Source organism: Oryctolagus cuniculus, chromosome 8, assembly GCF_051225735.1.
Source record: "Oryctolagus cuniculus isolate XC-2025 breed Fujian yellow rabbit chromosome 8, ASM5122573v1, whole genome shotgun sequence".
Lineage (NCBI taxonomy): Eukaryota > Metazoa > Chordata > Mammalia > Lagomorpha > Leporidae > Oryctolagus > Oryctolagus cuniculus.
This window is the reverse complement of record NC_142874.1, coordinates 68,525,522-68,543,032: the sequence shown is the minus strand read 5'-3', so window position 1 is coordinate 68,543,032 and position 17,511 is coordinate 68,525,522. Positions and strand designations below refer to the sequence as shown.

The 17,511-nt window shown below is 39.3% G+C and overlaps 1 long non-coding RNA gene across 2 annotated transcripts in view; it reads right to left on the bottom strand.

Moving 5' to 3' along the window:
- Window positions 1-10,476: 10,476 nt before the first annotated feature.
- Window positions 10,477-17,511, bottom strand: part of LOC108178130 (uncharacterized) — an 82,152-nt gene continuing 75,117 nt past the window's right edge. Inside the window, exons 4-5 of one of the 2 annotated variants that reach the window (XR_016211985.1) lie at window positions 13,490-13,868; window positions 10,477-10,532 (exon numbers count right to left, since the gene is read on the bottom strand). This is a non-coding gene — a long non-coding RNA (uncharacterized LOC108178130). Of the gene's footprint in view, window positions 10,533-13,094; window positions 13,390-13,489; window positions 13,869-17,511 lie in introns of those variants that run through there. The other variant, XR_016211986.1, reaches the window with a different exon arrangement.

Genomic DNA, 17,511 nt, shown 5'->3' with positions numbered 1-17,511 from the left:
AGAGAGGAATAAATGTTTCTTAAATTTCATTTTGCTAAAATGTTTACCAAAGTCATTGACTGGAACAAATAATATTTTGGTACGACCATTGGAATGTCTGTATTAATTGGTCACTTTATAGTTTTTGTTATGAGTAACATGAGAAACATAGATTCACCTATCAAATTACACTTACCTTCTAAAAAATATGTAAGAATATAGTATTCAACTTCCTTTATTGTTCAGTTGTGGATAATTTCAAATATTTATAAATATTAATCCCCTTCAGGAAAATGCTAAAGAACTACTTTTACTTGAGGAACTCCTAGAACATTGAGGGGGCATACTAACAAGCATTTAAAGGAACTGTCATACACTACAAACAGAGGCCATGGAGATGAATAAGAATTTGACCCTGTTGTTGGAGATCTTATGAAAAGTGCAGCGAAATGCATAATGAATGTAATGGTGTTAAAGTACTCTAGTAGTGCAAAGTGGTAGATGTGGCAACAGAAACATGCAACATTTATGAAGTCTGAGAAGTTTCAGTGTGGCACTTATGTGTGGACGATCTTGAGATGGAGTAAATGTCACAGACATAATGCCAGGTGGTCCCTGTACCATGTGCATTGCCTTCCTTTCCCCAGGCACATACAAGGGATCCTTACATATGGAATTCTTGCATATGGATTAGTTCTTGTAATCTGAGGATGGTATGTGAACAGGAATCATTTAGGCCACTTCCAGGTCATGCCCTAAGAAGTTCCCACAGTGTAATAGTGACTCTGAAATATAAATCATGATAGCTATTTGAAAGGCAGAGACAGACAGACAGTGAATATCTTCCATCTACTGGTTAATTCTCCAATTGCTCCCAAAAGTCACAGGCTGGAATTGGGTCAGGGCCAGAGACAGGAGCTGGAATGCAATCCAGGTCTCCCATTAGGGTGGAAGGAATCCAATTACTTGAGCTATCACTGCTGTGTCCCTGTGAGTACATCAGCAGCAAGCGAGGGTCTGGAACAGGAACCTGAATTGAACCTCGTTATTCTGATGTGCGGCTTGGGTATCTTCTCTGCTAGGATAAATACTGTCCTGAGAACAATCTTTTTAGCTTGTGTCTGTAGCTTGAGATTCATACTTACTATTTTAAGATTAATGTGAACTATATGCCTTTCCTTAAACAGCTTAAAATTTAGGTGCAGTATGAAAATTTCAAAGGGAAGATTAAAATAGAGCACAATACACTAATTTATACATCAAAAAACATGAGACATATATTATTGATGTATTTGTTTGCCAATATTATGTCTTTCACTAAGATAACCTTGAAACATACAAATTAAACTTCTTAAAACTATGTTGGCTGGCCCACGGCTCACTAGGCTAATCCTCCGCCTTGCGGCGCCGGCACCCCGGGTTCTATTCCTGGTTGCTCCTCTTCTAGTCCAGCTCTCTGCTGTGGCCCAGGAAGGCAGTGGAGGATGGCCCAAGTGCTTGGGCCTGGCACCTGCATGAGAGACCAGGAGGAAGCACCTGGCTCCTGGCTTCAGAGCGGCCCAGTGCGCCGGCCGTAGCGGCCATTCGTGGAGTGAACCAACAGAAGGAAGACCCTTCTCTCCGTCTCTCTCTGTGTATCTAACTCTGCCTGTTAAAAAAAAAAATATGTTGCACAAAACTGTGTAATTTTGATTAAATGATACTATAGCATTGGGTCCTGTAAACATATAATTTCTATATTAATTTGTTATAAATCAAGTATATGTTGATGTTTCAATACTGTCCTGAAAATAATTCCATGTCTATCCATAGTTCTTTATACAATTAACAAATATCTGTGAAAAACTTCTCCAAAGTGATTTTATATAAAACTTCATAAGAATAAAAGAATCACATTGATTAAAATATTCTAATGGTTGTGGAAAAAAAGCACCCCACTGGATCTTCTTCAGTGTTTGCTCATGTTTGTTCATTTTTCCATGGTAGGTCACACAACTTAAGGAAGTTGGACCCTTAAGCCAGTGTTAACAACATTATTGTACTGAAGAATTACTCTCCCTGATTAGAGCTGTGAAGCCTTCAAGATAAAAAAAATATCTTGAACAGGTTCATGTATTGAGCTATTGATTAGAGTCAGTATCATTCTTTACCTTGATTAACTTCAGTGGTAAGTGATCTCTAAAGGAGGAAGATATAAAGAAATCGAGGTAGTGTGGATATTGGAACCATGAATGATCGCCAATGAAAAATACACATTCACCATAATCAGAGTGTTCATAGAGTCCTAAATTTTGTAATGTAAAATCAAGTGATAAACCGGGAGGCCAATGCTGTTGCACAGCTGGTTAAACCATAGCTTGCACTGTCAGTATCCCGTAACAGAGTTCCGGTTCCAGTTCCAGCTGCTCTGCTTCCTGTTTAGCTTCCTGAAGCTGTGCCTTGGAAGACAGCGGAAACTGACTGAAGTATCTGGGCTCCTGAAACCCACGTGGGAGACCAAGATGGAGTTCCTGGCTCCTGGCTTTGGCTTTGCCCAGCCCTGACTGTTGTGAATGTTTGATGTACGAACTTATAGATACAGGATCTCTTTCTTTGTCTGTCTTCTCCCATCCCCTCCCCTCCTCTACTCTGTTGCTCTGCATTTCAAGTAAATAAATAAATCTTAGAAAAAAAAACCACAATTGATAGTAATACCAAGAGGACTAGCTTTTAAGAATTCAGGAAAATAGAACATCTGAGAGAAAATATAAAACTCCCAACAGTGTTAAATGCTGCAGAAAAGCCACATCTGATAGCAGTTCAAAATAGAAGATTACAATAATGTCTTAAAAAGGATCATCTTTGATTCAGTTTGCCTTGCTGCCTCTCAAATAATATTCTACAAGTCATTTAAATGTTGAGGTGAACCCACGGCATGGTGTGTAGTGACTATGTACTCAGTATCTCTAAGAGCAGACTGCCTTTTGAGGGATATCTTCAGTGATAGTAGACACATGGGTTAAAGGATATAAAAGACATATTTACACAAACATTAATAGAAAGGATATAATCAGTGCAAGGCTGGAATGCATTGAAAAAAGTTAAAGACAGGCCGGCGCCGTGGAATAGGCTAATCCTCCGCCTTGTGGCACCGGCACACCGGGTTCTAGTCCCGGTCAGGGTGCCAGATTCTGTCCCGGTTGCCCCTCTTCCAGGCCAGCTCTCTGCTGTGGCCCGGGAGTGCAGTGGAGGATGGCCCAAGTGCTTGGGCCCTGCACCCCATGGGAGACCAGGATAAGTACCTGGCTCCTGCCATCGGATCAGCGTGGTGCGCTGGCCGTGGCGGCCATTGGAGGGTGAACCAACAGCAAAGGAAGACCTTTCTCTCTGTCTCTCTCTCTCATTGTCCACTCTGCCTGTCAAAAATTTAAAAAAAAAAAAAAAAGAAAGAAAAAAATTAAAGACAGATGCTAGTTCAGGGTACAGAAAAGCATAGGGAGAAAGGAAAACGATGGGAACAACATGCGATGTTCTCAGCTTTCTCTGGAAAGGAGGGGGCTCATCTTCCTGGATTTTTGAAAACCAAATCCAACACAAGTGTTTCTAGACAGCATTTTACTCCCAACACAATCTTATTTGCATTTAATAGCATGGGTGTCAATCACAAGAAGAGAAGTATACACCACTTATGCTTCAAAATCTTGACATTCCTAAGAATATACCCCAAACTTACTCTGGCAGATGGTGTCATAAAGGAAGTTTTGGAGAAGAGGAGATTGGTGAATTCAGCATGTTTTGTGTCACTGATGATTGTTCTGGAAAAGACCATTGACCTCAACTCATTATATTAGGTCAATATAAGAGTTAAAGATGAAGACAGATGCTAGTTAAAATACTGAGGACAGATTTTAAGCACTAATATGCGACAGTCTTGCAGTAGGGAAACAGAATCTGCGGTGAAGTGACCTTAATGTGGTACAGAGGTGACTCCTCATTTTAGCTGAAGAATGAAGTTGACAGGACATGAACAGAGACGCAGCAGAATAGCAGAAGTGAAACATTACAAAAATCGGTAAGAGAGGATTGGTCTCTGTGAAATGCTTCTGACTTTAACTGGTGTTGGCAGAAGTGAGGCTCCTACTATCTCACACAGACTGAGAACATACCCCTGTATTCAGGTTCTAAGTGGGAAAATTTTCAAAAGTTTATGACAACCTGGAGTTTTCTTAAGCAGGCACTTTATTTATTTTATTTTTTTATTTATTTTATTTTTTTTATTATTTTTGACAGGCAGAGTGGACAGTGAGAGAGAGAGAGACAGACAGAGAGAAAGGTCTTCCTTTGCCGTTGGTTCACCCTCCAATGGCCGCCGCGGCTGGCGCGCTGCGGCCGGCGCACCGCGCTGATCCGATGGCAGGAGCCAGGAGCCAGGTGCTTCTCCTGGTCTCCCATGGGGTGCAGGGCCCAAGCACCTGGGCCATCCTCCACTTAAGCAGGCACTTTAAGGGGTGGGGGGGCAAGATCACCCTAGGGATGCAACATTGAGCTGTTAGAAACTGTGTTCATGTCTAGTTCAAGTCTTCAAAGGACGAGGTTGAGGCCAAGAAATGGCTCTGATGAGTGTGGCAAGAGTTTGCTCAGAGAATCAGACTATTCTTGATGCTATCAGTGGAAAACAATCCTTACTAAAATCCCTTCCAATGCCAATAGTAGGGCATGTAGCTAGCCAGATTATTGAGTGCTTCTGTTTCTTTGGATAATTCTATAGCATCTACCTTCATATTTTTCTATTCTTCAGGTTGAATAACACCTGATTCTACCTTTTATTCTTTGCAGAATTTTTGTCTTTTTTTATTTTTATTTTTTGACAGGCAGAGTTAGACAGAGAGAGAGAGAAAGATCTTCCTTTTGCCATTGGTTCACCCCCCAAGTGGCCGCTACAGTCGGTGCGCTGCACGGATCCAAAGCCAGGAGCCAGGTGCTTCCTCCTGGTCTCCCATGGGGGTGCAGAGCCCAAGGACCTGGGCCATCCTCCACTGCCTTCCCGGGCCACAGCAGAGAGCTGGACTGGAAGAGGAGCAACCGGGACAGAATCCAGCGCCCCAACCAGGACTAGAACCTGGGGTGCCGGTGCCGCAAGGCGGAGGATTAGCCTAGAGAGCCGCGGCGCCGACCCAGTATTTTTTTTATTTGTTTATTTTGGGAATATGAAATACATTTACTTATTTTTTGTGGATTTTTACTTCAGTTTTTTATTTTTAACACATTTAATATAGTTCATAGATACACTTTTAAGAATATATTGAATTTTTAAAAATAATACAGCCCATCCTCTCTAAATGCTCTTCACTCATTTTTTGAGAAAAATTTATTTGAAAAATCAGATTTGCAGAGAGAGAGATGGAGAGACAGAGAGAGAAAGAGAGGTCTTCTATCCACTGGTTTACTCCCCAGGTGGCCACAAAGTCCAGGGCTGAGCCAGGCTGAAGCCAGGAGCCAGGAGATTTATCCAGTTGTCCTATGTGGTTGGCAGGGGCCTGAACAATTGTGTCATCTTCTGCTGCTTTTCCCAGCCCATTAACAGGGAGCTGGATCAGAAGTGGAGCAGCTGGGACATAAACAAATACCAGCATGGGATGCCAACACTGCAGGTGGAAGCTTTACCTGCTACATCACAACACTGGCCCCTCTTCATTCACTTCAATAAGTAGAAACTATGGTTAGTTATGCATGTAGCAAAATAATGAAGATGACCATGGGTGGGGAGACAAAAATGCTAATGAAAGGTGGGAAGGGTTATAATTAGCATTAACTGAGAAACAACAGTGTGCTATAAAGTGATAGCTACTTTATAAATTATTTAATATCTCTAATCACATTCTTTTTTTTTAAAGAAACAAATTTTTAAACTTTTATTTAACAAATATAAATTTCCAAAGTACAGCTTATGGATTCCAGTAGCTTTTTCCCTGCCATAACTTCCCTCCCACCCACAATCCTCCCATCTCCCACTCCCTCTCCCATTCCATTCACATCAAGATTCATTTTCAATAATCTTTATATACAGAAGATCAATTTAGTATATATTAAGTAAAGATTTTAACAGTTTACACCCACACAGAAACACAAATGTAAAGTACTGTTTGCGTACTAGTTATAGCATTAATTCACATTGAACAATACATTAAGGACAGAGATCCTACATGAGGAGTACGTGCACAGTGACTCCTGTTGTTGACTTAACAAATTGACACTCTTGTTTATGGCATCAGTAATCACCCTAGGCTCTTGTCATGAGTTACCAAGGCTATGGAAGCTTTTTGAGTTAGCCAACTCTGATCTTATTTAGACAAGGTCATAGTCAAAGTGGAAGTTCTCTCCTCCCTCTAATCACATTCTAATATTGCAGAACAAGGAATTAAGATTTGCCTAATTAATCCTTTAAAATTACACAATTTATAAAGTGCAAATGTTTGTCAACTCACATATGCTTTATCTATTTGAGAGGTAGAAAGACACTTACTCATACAAGAGAGAGCCCACCCACTGGCTCATTTCCCAAATGCCTGGGAGCTGAGAACCCAATTCGTGTCTCCCTGTCTCCCATACAGACAGCAGAATCATGCACCTGAGCCATCACCCATTGCCTCCTAAGATGTGCTTTAGTAGGAAGTTGGAGGCAGGAGCCAGATCCAGGACTCTGACCAATGTACTCAAATATGGGAAGCAGACATCCCAACTGGCATCTTAGCCACTGGACCAAATGGCCATCCCTGCTTATTCTGCAGAAGGATGAGGGTTGGAGAGCTTGGGAGGGGGTGGCTCCAATTTTTTGTACTGCCTCCTAAAAAAATATCCTTTAAGCTTTATTGGTTTCCAGATTCTCTTTGTCTGCAGCAGATTGAAAACATTACGTTTGCCGGGTGTTCTGAGAGTTCTAGTGTTTTATTATAGTGAAGGACATGGATTTCTTCTTTGTGTCAAGCTCAGATCCCTCATTTGCAAGAAAAAAAAAAAAAAGGATCTACAGTTGCAGGACACATGCTCTCTCTCAACGTTTTGTGAACAGCAAGAATTCAGAAAGACTTACCAGAATATTCCACTATCTAACATCTTTCAAAAACATTTACCTTAGATATAATCATCTGACTCTGCTGTTACTGTCAACATCAGTAACATTAAAATTAAAAGGAAAATAACAATGAGAATAAACTTGATATGTAGGTTTTGCGCTACATTCTATACTCAGAATAAGTTACTACTTTCAAACTAACAGGTTCTCAGCTTGTTAAAAGTTAAATTGCTCATATGATTCTCATCTGTATTAGGAAAAATTTAAAAGTACTCCCTTTTATTATGGTTGGGAATAAGCCTAAGTAGTTCTTAGGCTGAATAATACCAGCAGAATTGTTTGTTTTGGAATTCAAGTTAATTCAATAAATATTTATGGAATACCTATATTTGCAAGTCTGGGACTAACATTTAGAAATTGGTGGTCTCTTCTGAAATTTCATTTGAAGGTGCCTGATTCCTAGTTTTTTTTTTTTTTTTAATCATTTTCAAAGCTTAGGAAGAGTGCCTTAGTATGCCCATTGAGAATTAGCTTTTAATCCTTACAGAGGTTTGGACAGACCAGACCCTCAAATCACAGTAGGGACTTCATTACAGCCTCAGGTGTGCTGGCCCACCATGGATTAAGATGCATGCAGAGATCACATTGTTTTCTAACCCAAGAACACACACCACAGAGGCTGCCGCAGATGGGAATGCTACACTGGCATCCACCTTTCCCTAGTGTTTGGGTTTCTTCTGCTACTTATGTATTTTCCATGTAGCTCAGCTGCCAAGTCTCACACCTAAAGGGTCAATCCCTCATTGCACGTAGTTTAAGTAAAATTCCACATCTACTTCCAAACTGATGCTTATACCAAGGGATTTCCAACCATTTGGTTAAAAAAAAAATGCTAGAGGTAGACATATCACTTGGTACTGTCTCACTTACAGATTACTCAGACAGACTTGCGGTGACTTCCCTCACTTGCTAATGACCAGTGCAGACCTTAACTGCTTGTCACAAGCTTTTCATTACGCAGTCCATGTTACTGACTGAAGCTTTTGTGGAGAGAGAACACAAATCTTCACAACTAGAATATTTTTCCAGTACTGCTAGATATTTCTGTAGGGACAATTTCCTGCTGTCACTATTGTGTATTGTTAGGGAAATGATATTACATTAAAATAGTTTGTGTAGTCAGTGTGAATTCACAGAGCCAACTGGCACTAACCTTACCTCAATCCCTTGAAGGAAATAACAGGAGAGCAGATTTAGTACCAATATAATACTAAGCAAAGCTACCTAAAGGGAAAAATGTACTTTCCACTTTATTATTACGATTTTAGAGTCCTTATATAAAGGCCTAGGTCAGGAATTTCAGTCTTGTGTTTCTCTACACACTTGTACAGATTTAATGATTTAGATATGGCACTGACCCATTTTGGTTTTCTATGTTCTAGGTTTTTTTAAAGCAACTATATACTTTATCTAATGATAAGCACTGTTGCAGGGATGGGTATTTGGCTTAGCAGTTAAGATGTCTGTTGGGATGTCCTCGTCTCGTATTAGAGTGCCTGGGATGGAGACCTGCCCCTGTTCCCAAATACAGCTTCCTACTAATGCACGCCTGGGAAGGCAGTAGGCAACAGCTCAAGTTGTTGGGTCCTGACTACCCACATGGGAGGCTGGGACTGAATTCTCTATTCCTGTCTTTGATCCTAGAGAAGCCTGGCCATTGTAGGCATTAAGGGAGTGAACAAGTGGATAGGAGCTCTCTTTCTATCTGACCTTCTATCTGTCTCTCTGTCTCTCAGATACCAATAATAATAATAATAATAATAATGAATGCTATAAGAATTCTATTTACAGAAATAATAAATAATAATTAGAAACTTCATGCTGGAATCTTCAGAGCTTCTTTAGGGGTTGATTAATTTCTAGACAGAATTTCTGAGATGTAAATAAGCTATTGGATCAAAACAAAAAGAAAAAAATGGGAAATAAAAGATCGATGGTGACTGAGAACCTACAACATATCAGAAATTGTGTTGTATATTTTATAGACATTCCCTCACATAGTTATAGGTACTAGAAACTAATTACTTGTTTATCACTCATATAGGAACAAGAAATGAATTAATAATTCAAATTAAGGCCGGCGCCGCGGCTCACTAGGCTAATCCTCCGCCTAGCGGCGCCGGCACACCGGGTCTAGTCCTGGTTGGGGCGCCGGATTCTGTCCCGGTTGCCCCTCTTCCAGTCCAGCTCTCTGCTGTGGCCAGGGAGTGCAGTGGAGGATGGCCCAGGTGCTTGGGCCCTGCACCCCATGGGAGACCAGGAAAAGCACCTGGCTCCTGGCTCCTGCCATCGGATCAGCGCGGTGCGCCGGCCGCAGCGCGCCGGCCGCGGCGGCCATTGGAGGGTGAACCAACGGCAAAAGGAAGACCTTTCTCTCTGTCTCTCTCTCTCACTGTCCACTCTGCCTGTCAAAAAATAAAATAAAATAATAATTCAAATTAATTTTACTTAGAATACCAGCTGGGGACAGGCCCTGGAAAATTCAAAATGAAGGAATATGAAGTCCAAGCACTCATTTCCTTTTTTTTTTTTTTTTTTTTTTTGTTTTGTTTTGTTTTGTTTTTTTGCATGAAGATTAAGACAGGAGAATAAAGGATCATAGAACAGAGAATTGAAAACAAATAATTCACTTTACCATACATTTTCAAACGCTTTGCTGATCAACCTATACCATGCTTATTCCCCCATAAGGCACTTTTTAGTTTTGGGGAATGGTTACATAGGGTGGAAAAAGCTCTACTTCTTATCCGGTTTCTACTTTTTCTTTTTTTTTTTTTTTAAGATTTATTTATTTATTTGAAAGGCAGAGTTACAGAGAGGCAGAGAGAGAGGTCTTCCATCTGCTGGTTCACTCCCCAGATGGCCATGGCAGCTGGTGCTGTGCCAATCTGAAGCCAGATGCCAGCCAGGAGCTTCTTCCAGGTCTCTCACGTGCAGGGGCCCAAAGACTTGGACCATCTTCTACTGCTTTCTGAGACCATAGCAGAGAGCTGGATCGGAAGGGGAGCAGCCGAGACTCAAACCATGGTCCATATGGGATGCCAGCACTGCAGGCGGTGCCAAAGTGCTAGCCCCTCTGCTTGTTCTTGATGCAGATGGAGAGGCCTGGACACCATAAGTGCTGGGTTTTTAATTTTTTTGGTTTTGATTTCTCATTTGTTTTTTTTTTTTTTAAATTTTTTAACAGACTATGTCTTAAGATTTAAAGAGCTGAATTATCAGAGTATAAAATATGTATTATATGTTAATATAGATGTTTATTATTAATATTCTGCCAAAATATTCTTGTTAAGTTAACCCACAGAATTGTGCTTCCTCTGCGGTCAGTATTTCAGGTAATGGGCTGACTACAGTGCCTTTCTAGGTTAATCCTCTATGGTATTACTCACTGGTTAATGAGCCTCCCTTCTTCAGGTGATGCTGGAGAAGAAATACCTTCAGCCTAAAAGAAATTGAAAACCAAAATATTCTGTAATCATGACCATAAAATAATTCTTCAGAATCTTTGGGGATTTCTACATATAACAGAGCCAATTTGTTTTCAAAAGCTGTGTTTGGGAGAGAAAGAGGAAGATGGAAAGGAGATGAAGCAAAAGGAAAAAAAAATACCCTGTTCTATGTGTGGTGATGCCCAGGGGTATCATAGCTTTTCCCTACAGTTCCCATCTTAGAAAATGCTATTCGCTGCAGAAATTCTTAAAATAAATTCCTCAACATTCAGAGCCTAGAAGAGAAGAATTTTGTGACTCAGTTTCTAAGAGTCACTGATATCTGCAAAATAACTCTCAAAAAAATTCATCTTGGTGTGCAATTATCAAACCAATTCAGAGACTTAACCTATGTTTCCTTGGCCAACATTTACAGCAAATCTAATCACATTAGATGTTGAATGCACCCTCAGTTTTTTTTGTTACTGTTTTTAATGAAACAGACCTTACACAAATTGGGAATGCATGTCTAATTCCAGAAACAATATTATAAAAATACTAGTTGACCTCATTAATGGTTGTTGTAACTTTGGAGGTCCAGAAAAATCACTCCTTAATTAAACCTTCTCTCTCCTTCTCCAAGAAGTTACTATCATCATGGGGTGCTAACTATTCTCTTAAGTTCTTTAAATTTTAATTTACCTATACATAAATATAGATATATATGTTCCCCTAAAAAGTTTGTAGTTTAGTTTTCTCTATTTTACAGTATATATAGACAAATATTTTATCTCTGTTCTGTGATTTTATGGTTTTGCATAGTGTTATTTATTGAGGATTTATCACTTTGGATGTTTGTATCTGGGCCATGTAGAATTCTGTTTCAAGATGATGGAATAACTGATTTAACATTATTCAGATGGCAGACATTTGGGTTATTGGTAGCTTTTAGTAAATATAAAAGATGAAGTTATGTACATTATTATAAACATTTTCTATGCAATATGTATATGAATTTTTAGGTATGTATCTAGAAATGGAATGTCTGAAACACAATGTATGCATATGAAAAACTATTAAGTTATGGCAAGTTGTTGCATGGTTGTGCCACTTTCTACTTCTACAGGTAAACTGGTGATTCCTGTTCCCTCCTTTGTTCTGCTTTTGATCCATTTGATCCACTTGATTAATTCTCTAATACAATATATAATAAATTATATATACTCTGCTATTAATTTTAATTGGTTACATATGATGCAAATATCTTCTCCAAGATTACATAATCTTTACATTCCCTTTGATGGTAAAATCAACCTGAACAATACACTTTTCCTATGTTCTTTAGTTTTGTGGCACTGTTATTTGTTGTATTCAAGATTTCAGTGAAACTTTTCAAGATATCTGTTGACTTTCCATCACACAATATGCATATAAGTTTTAATAGGTGATAACTCCCTTGCCACCCCTACTACCAGTGGTAATGACTTTGAAAAGCCATTGCTGGACATACCATGGCAATTCAGGTAATCATTGAATCATAGCACCTAACAGTTTTGTCTCACTGGAAGGACAAAGAAGACTACAATTCCCAGATGATTTTACTGGAACAGGTAAATAAAAAGAATAATGGGTTCATACTTAAAAAGATAAAGAATATTGACAGGTGCTTTCTGTTAGTGGCTGCCTGGCTTTCTGCAAAGGTGTGTGGTTGATCACCAGGGCCTCTGAGTTCAGATGAAACACAGGGAGGTGGTTTGCAAGCCATGAAGCGTACGGAGACTCCAGTAAAATAAGTTTGTCAAAGCCTTCCAAAATCTATCTGCAGAGGTGGTTGGTACAGAGATGAGTTTGAACCCAAAAAGAATAAATGAGAACCTACTAGGTATAATCACACAGCCAATATAGGAAAAATAAGAGGTACCGTTGATAAACATTCTCTCAAAGCAGTGGAAGCCAGCCCAAGTGCTTGGGCCCCTGTGCCCACTTGAGAGACCCAGAAGAAGCTCCTGGCTTCAGATCAGCCTAGCTCCAACCTTTGCAGCCATTAGGGGAATGAACCAGTGAATGGAAGACCTCTCTCTCTCTCTCTTTGTGTCTCTCCCTCTCTCTCTCTGTCATTCTGCTTTTCAAATAAATAAATCTTAAAAAATAAAAAAGAAGATACTAGACCTTTCAGGCAACATGTTCCGTTGGCTGCTAGAGGGCGAGAAAAGGCAATCAGTGGCAGCAATTTGAAAACCGAAATTGGCCAAGAACTAAATAAAACGAATATTACTCTCAGAACCTGGATATTACTACCAGGACTTCAAAACGAAAATATTCTTCTGCAGACATAGCGCAACAATGATTCAGCAGCTGAAGCATAGCTGCCACAGCACAGCCAGCAGATTATTTTGACTGGTTAATTGATTGATTATTTGAGAAGCAAAGAGAGAGACAGAGAGAGAAAGAGAATGCACTGCTCCACTGCTTCATCCCCCGAATGTACACAATGGTTGGGGCTGGGCTACTGCCAGAAGCAGGGGCCAGGAACTCAGTCCAGGCTTCCCCTGCAGTGTGGGGGACAGGAACTGAACCACAAGAGCCATTGCCACTGCCCTCCAGGGTGCACATTGACATACAGCTAGATGAGGAGTGGAGCTGGGACTGAAACCTAGGCACTCTGATATGCAATGAGGGCATCTGAACTGTTAAAACGAATTCCAGCCCCCACAGCAGATTAATGAACTGAAAAACCAACTACACTGCCACCCCGCCAATGGATTATGTGTAAGCCCTCAAGATACATAAAGGTCGATGCAGAAAACAAGAATACTTATAGTTTTGTCTGTATAAAAATGTAAAGATGCTCAAAGAATGACAACTTCTCCACTGAAAAACATTGTTAGAAGATGCTGTAGAAATGTTTGAAGCCAGACCAGGAGAGGCCAAGAAGTGGAGGAACACACACAGAGTTATCAAAGAGACCCACCTTTTCAGCAACGTGCATATGAAAAAGACAGTGTCAGATCTCCACTTAGCAGCCAAGGCTGATCAGGGCCTCTGCTGTCTCTGGGACATAGTTTTGTACACACTCAACTCAGGAAGCTTGGCTGTTGGCCTCACTTTGTAAAGCAATTTGCTTAGGATCTTCAGACTGCATATTTTGGAACCAGGTCATGTTTTAGAAGTAGCATCATCAAGGCCACATTGAAGAATAAACAGTCAGGAATCTCAGTGCAAGCTTTGGCAGCTCAGGCACATTTGCACTCAAGTTCAGCAGTTTTGGCATCAAGTTCTAATTTGGTTGGACGTTCAGGGTGTCCACTCCTGTCTCTGCAAGATAACACCTTCAATTTAGAAACCTCCGACTGGAAACAAGAAAAATGATAAATATCTGAGTTGGTGTGTTACAAGAATTCATTGTAGAAGTGTTCAATCTGTGGGTATATTTTTCTAAAACTGATGTAATAATTCAATGACATACCAGGATATTCATAAAGTTTTAACATTTTTCTCAGCTCTGGAATTTGAATTCTGCTCAGATTTGCCAGGCTGAACATCTTTTATTTCTTTATGTTAGAAGACCCAATTGTGTATTCTCCTTTATTTTTTAAGTGTAAAATTATTTTTACACTAAAATTTCATTTTTACACTAAAAATTATTTTTACAGTAATTTTTTTCCTAATGTTAATAATCATATTTTTGTCTATAAGTTTGATATTGCATAAATAAATGTGTGCTTATTTCTTACCCAGATGAGGTGATCTCTAGCTACCGTCATTACCATTGTCCTCCCTTTGCTCAGCGTCTACCACTGTGTAAACAATCAAATGTAGTGTGTCATCAGCTAGTAAAAAATAAAATAATAAAAGTGGTCTATGCAAAGCAGACACAGAAGGATTTGAGGTTCTGGAGACAAATTGCACTACTTCAGGATGGCTTTACAGTCTTATCTCTCTGGCGTCGTGTCCTCCGCTATGATGTCTCCTGTCCTTGTTCTCAGGACCTGTGGGTCCACTGTGCTTGACCATTTCTATTGACCACATGATTCTACTGCAAATGTCATAGAGTCCTCTACCCCCACCAGGAGCATTTACCATCATGGTACCATAGAAGAAAAGTTACATCGTCATCTACTTCTGAAAACTCCATCTATCTCAAGGTGGTACAATATTTAATACAGAAACACCTTTTTTCCATTACAAATTCCACATCCCTCCAGGGCTCTTGGCATCTTTTGACATTTACTATGACATCTGCTCCACAGGGTATTGCTCCATTTTCCCTTGTGTCAAACATTATATAACTTCTACATATGAGCTGAGAAATTCAAAATAATCTACGACAAAATGTGTATGGCTCATCAAGGGATGTCGGTCCCTCTTCTGCCTTTAACAGATAACAGCTTGCAAGGTGACAGAAAGTTGTAACACGGACTAGTTCTGCATAATTTGGGGAAGATATTCCCCTGAGCAACTTGGCCTCCAGACTCCAGCTGACTAGAATAGTTCTGCCATTTCTATCTGAAGTCACTCCCAATGTATGCGAGATTTCACCTTCAATTAGGAATGATCAAGGGAGCAACAAGAAAGCAGCGCCTTGCACACTGTCCTCGGCTGAATCCTAATAGAGAAGGCTTAAATGGGGTTTTTATTCCTGCCAAAGCATCAGGACTCAGATGCACAGATAGGTTTTGATTAGAGAAAGGAGAGAGACTTTGCAATTTATGTTCCAGGGAAATGGAGCAGAGAGTCTGTCCAGAGACTGACTACAGAGATTTGGGTCAAGTGAGGCGAATGTGTCAGGTAAACAGGGAAGTCCTTATTTCCCTTCTTTAATTTCTTTGCTGTGTCCCTTTTTCCAGCCTTCTTTGGGTTTGCTCATTAATTTATTCCACAAATGCCTATCATTTCACTTACAAAATGTATTAGTATGTGAACATCAGAGCCATGGCATATGTCAATAACTGATTTCTAATAAATGTTTTACCCTTGCCAAAGAACTATTTAATTTTAAATTCCATATCATCCACATTGTCTTCCCTTATCTAAATCATCTGTCAATCCTCTTAATTGTCGAAGTGTGGATGAAGCACGTGAAGATCTTGTTTTGATGCAGATCTTGATACAAAAGGTTTTGGAACAATAGGGAAAGCTGAGTTTCTGCACTGATAAGAATCTCATATCTCTGCTGTTCCTAGGTGTTTATAGACTACACGTTGAATAGCAAGGATCTAAATTATCTTTCATTCTCTATTATAACTCTTTGGTCTGGTACCACTACAATACCAAGACTCAACACCTCGTTGTAATCTTTGAAAGTGATTGTCTCTCACTGCCCATTTGATCCCCATGCTTGCTTTATTCTCACTCCCAGGAGCTAATGTGCCTATCGTGTACTCTCCTAATCCTAATTCTGACCTTTTGGGAAAATAAATATTTGGTGAGCATCTCTAAGAGAATAAAAAATACAGGCTATAAGTTTGGGGAATTTTTTTTCAGCTCCATACAAAGGATTAGTGTCTAGAATATGAAAGAACTGCAAATATTCACAGTAAAATAAAACAAACCAACCCAGTTAGATAACGGGAAAAGAATCTGAGCAGAGAACATATACACATTGTGTGATGGTTAATTTTTTGTGTTATGTTGACTGTGTTGAGATGCTTACACAGTTGGCGAAGCATTATTTGTTGGTGCGTCTGTGAAAACATTTCCCAAGGAAATTAGTCAGCCCTTGAATTAGCAGACTAAGTGAAGATCTGCCCTCACCAAGGTGAACATACACATCTAATCCATTGAGCACCCAAGTAAGACCAACTGTCAGAGGAAGGCAAATCCTCTTTCTCCTCCTGAATCAGGACATCATCCTCTCCCCCACTTGGACATCAGTGCTCTGGATTCTTGGACATTCTGGGCCTCTGGGACGCACACCACATCCCCTTTATCCACATTTTCATTCCTTCAGATTCAATCTATTAAAACCACTAACTTCCTGATTCTCTAGCTTGCAGGTGGCATATTATCAGGCTGTTTGGTCTTCATAACACATGATTTAATTTCCATAATAAGCTTTTTTGGAGAGCCCTAATTAACACGGGTACCTTCAGTTGTGTACTAGCCCTGGTCACTGCAGACATTTTGGGAGTGACCTAGCAAATCAAACTTCTCTATTTCCATTATCATTATATTTCTATCACTATTTCTGCTTCTCCAATAATTAAAATTTTAAAGGAAAATAATTAGTGGGTCAAGACTAAAATCTAGTATAAGAGGGTCATTGTCTAATATGATTTCAATGCCTGAGATACACATTCTCTTCACATCATCTTCTCTATAGCAAAATATTTTCATTTGATGAAAGCAAATTGACCAGTTTTCCCTTGATGGATCTGTTTAAAAGTAAACAATACTTACCTTCTCAGATGTCATCCAAGCAAAGCAATTCTAGAAAAACTAAATGTATTAAATAGTTCTTTTGAACTGTGTTATTGTCATAGTAGACATAAATATAAAACACACCCTTAATTGTAAATTTATCTTAAAATGAAATAATCATTGGAGTCCACATGTATATAGGAAGAGACCTTCATGTCTTCTAAAAAAGTATGTATTGTATCACTGCCAGGCTTATTTTTAATTGTCATATATACATAAATGTCATATACACATATTTATATATGAATATAAATTGCAGTTTTCAGGTACATCTTCTTTTCAGAGTTATACTATGAAATTCCCGTAAGACACTGAAGGTTGTATTTCTAGTCTATGTATATGTGAGATTTAGTGTGGTATTTATTTTTCTTTTTGCAGGTCTCTAATGGAGCTTACTGAATATTAACGGGTGCTATGTATTTTAACATTTCTTAGATTTATTGTGCATCACTAATATCTTTATAATATTAACTTTAAAATTTACTTTGCAAATAAACATGAAACGTTACTAAAATATTGCAAGAAATGCAGAATAGTCTTAAACACATATCTTCTTAAGCAGACTTGATTGTG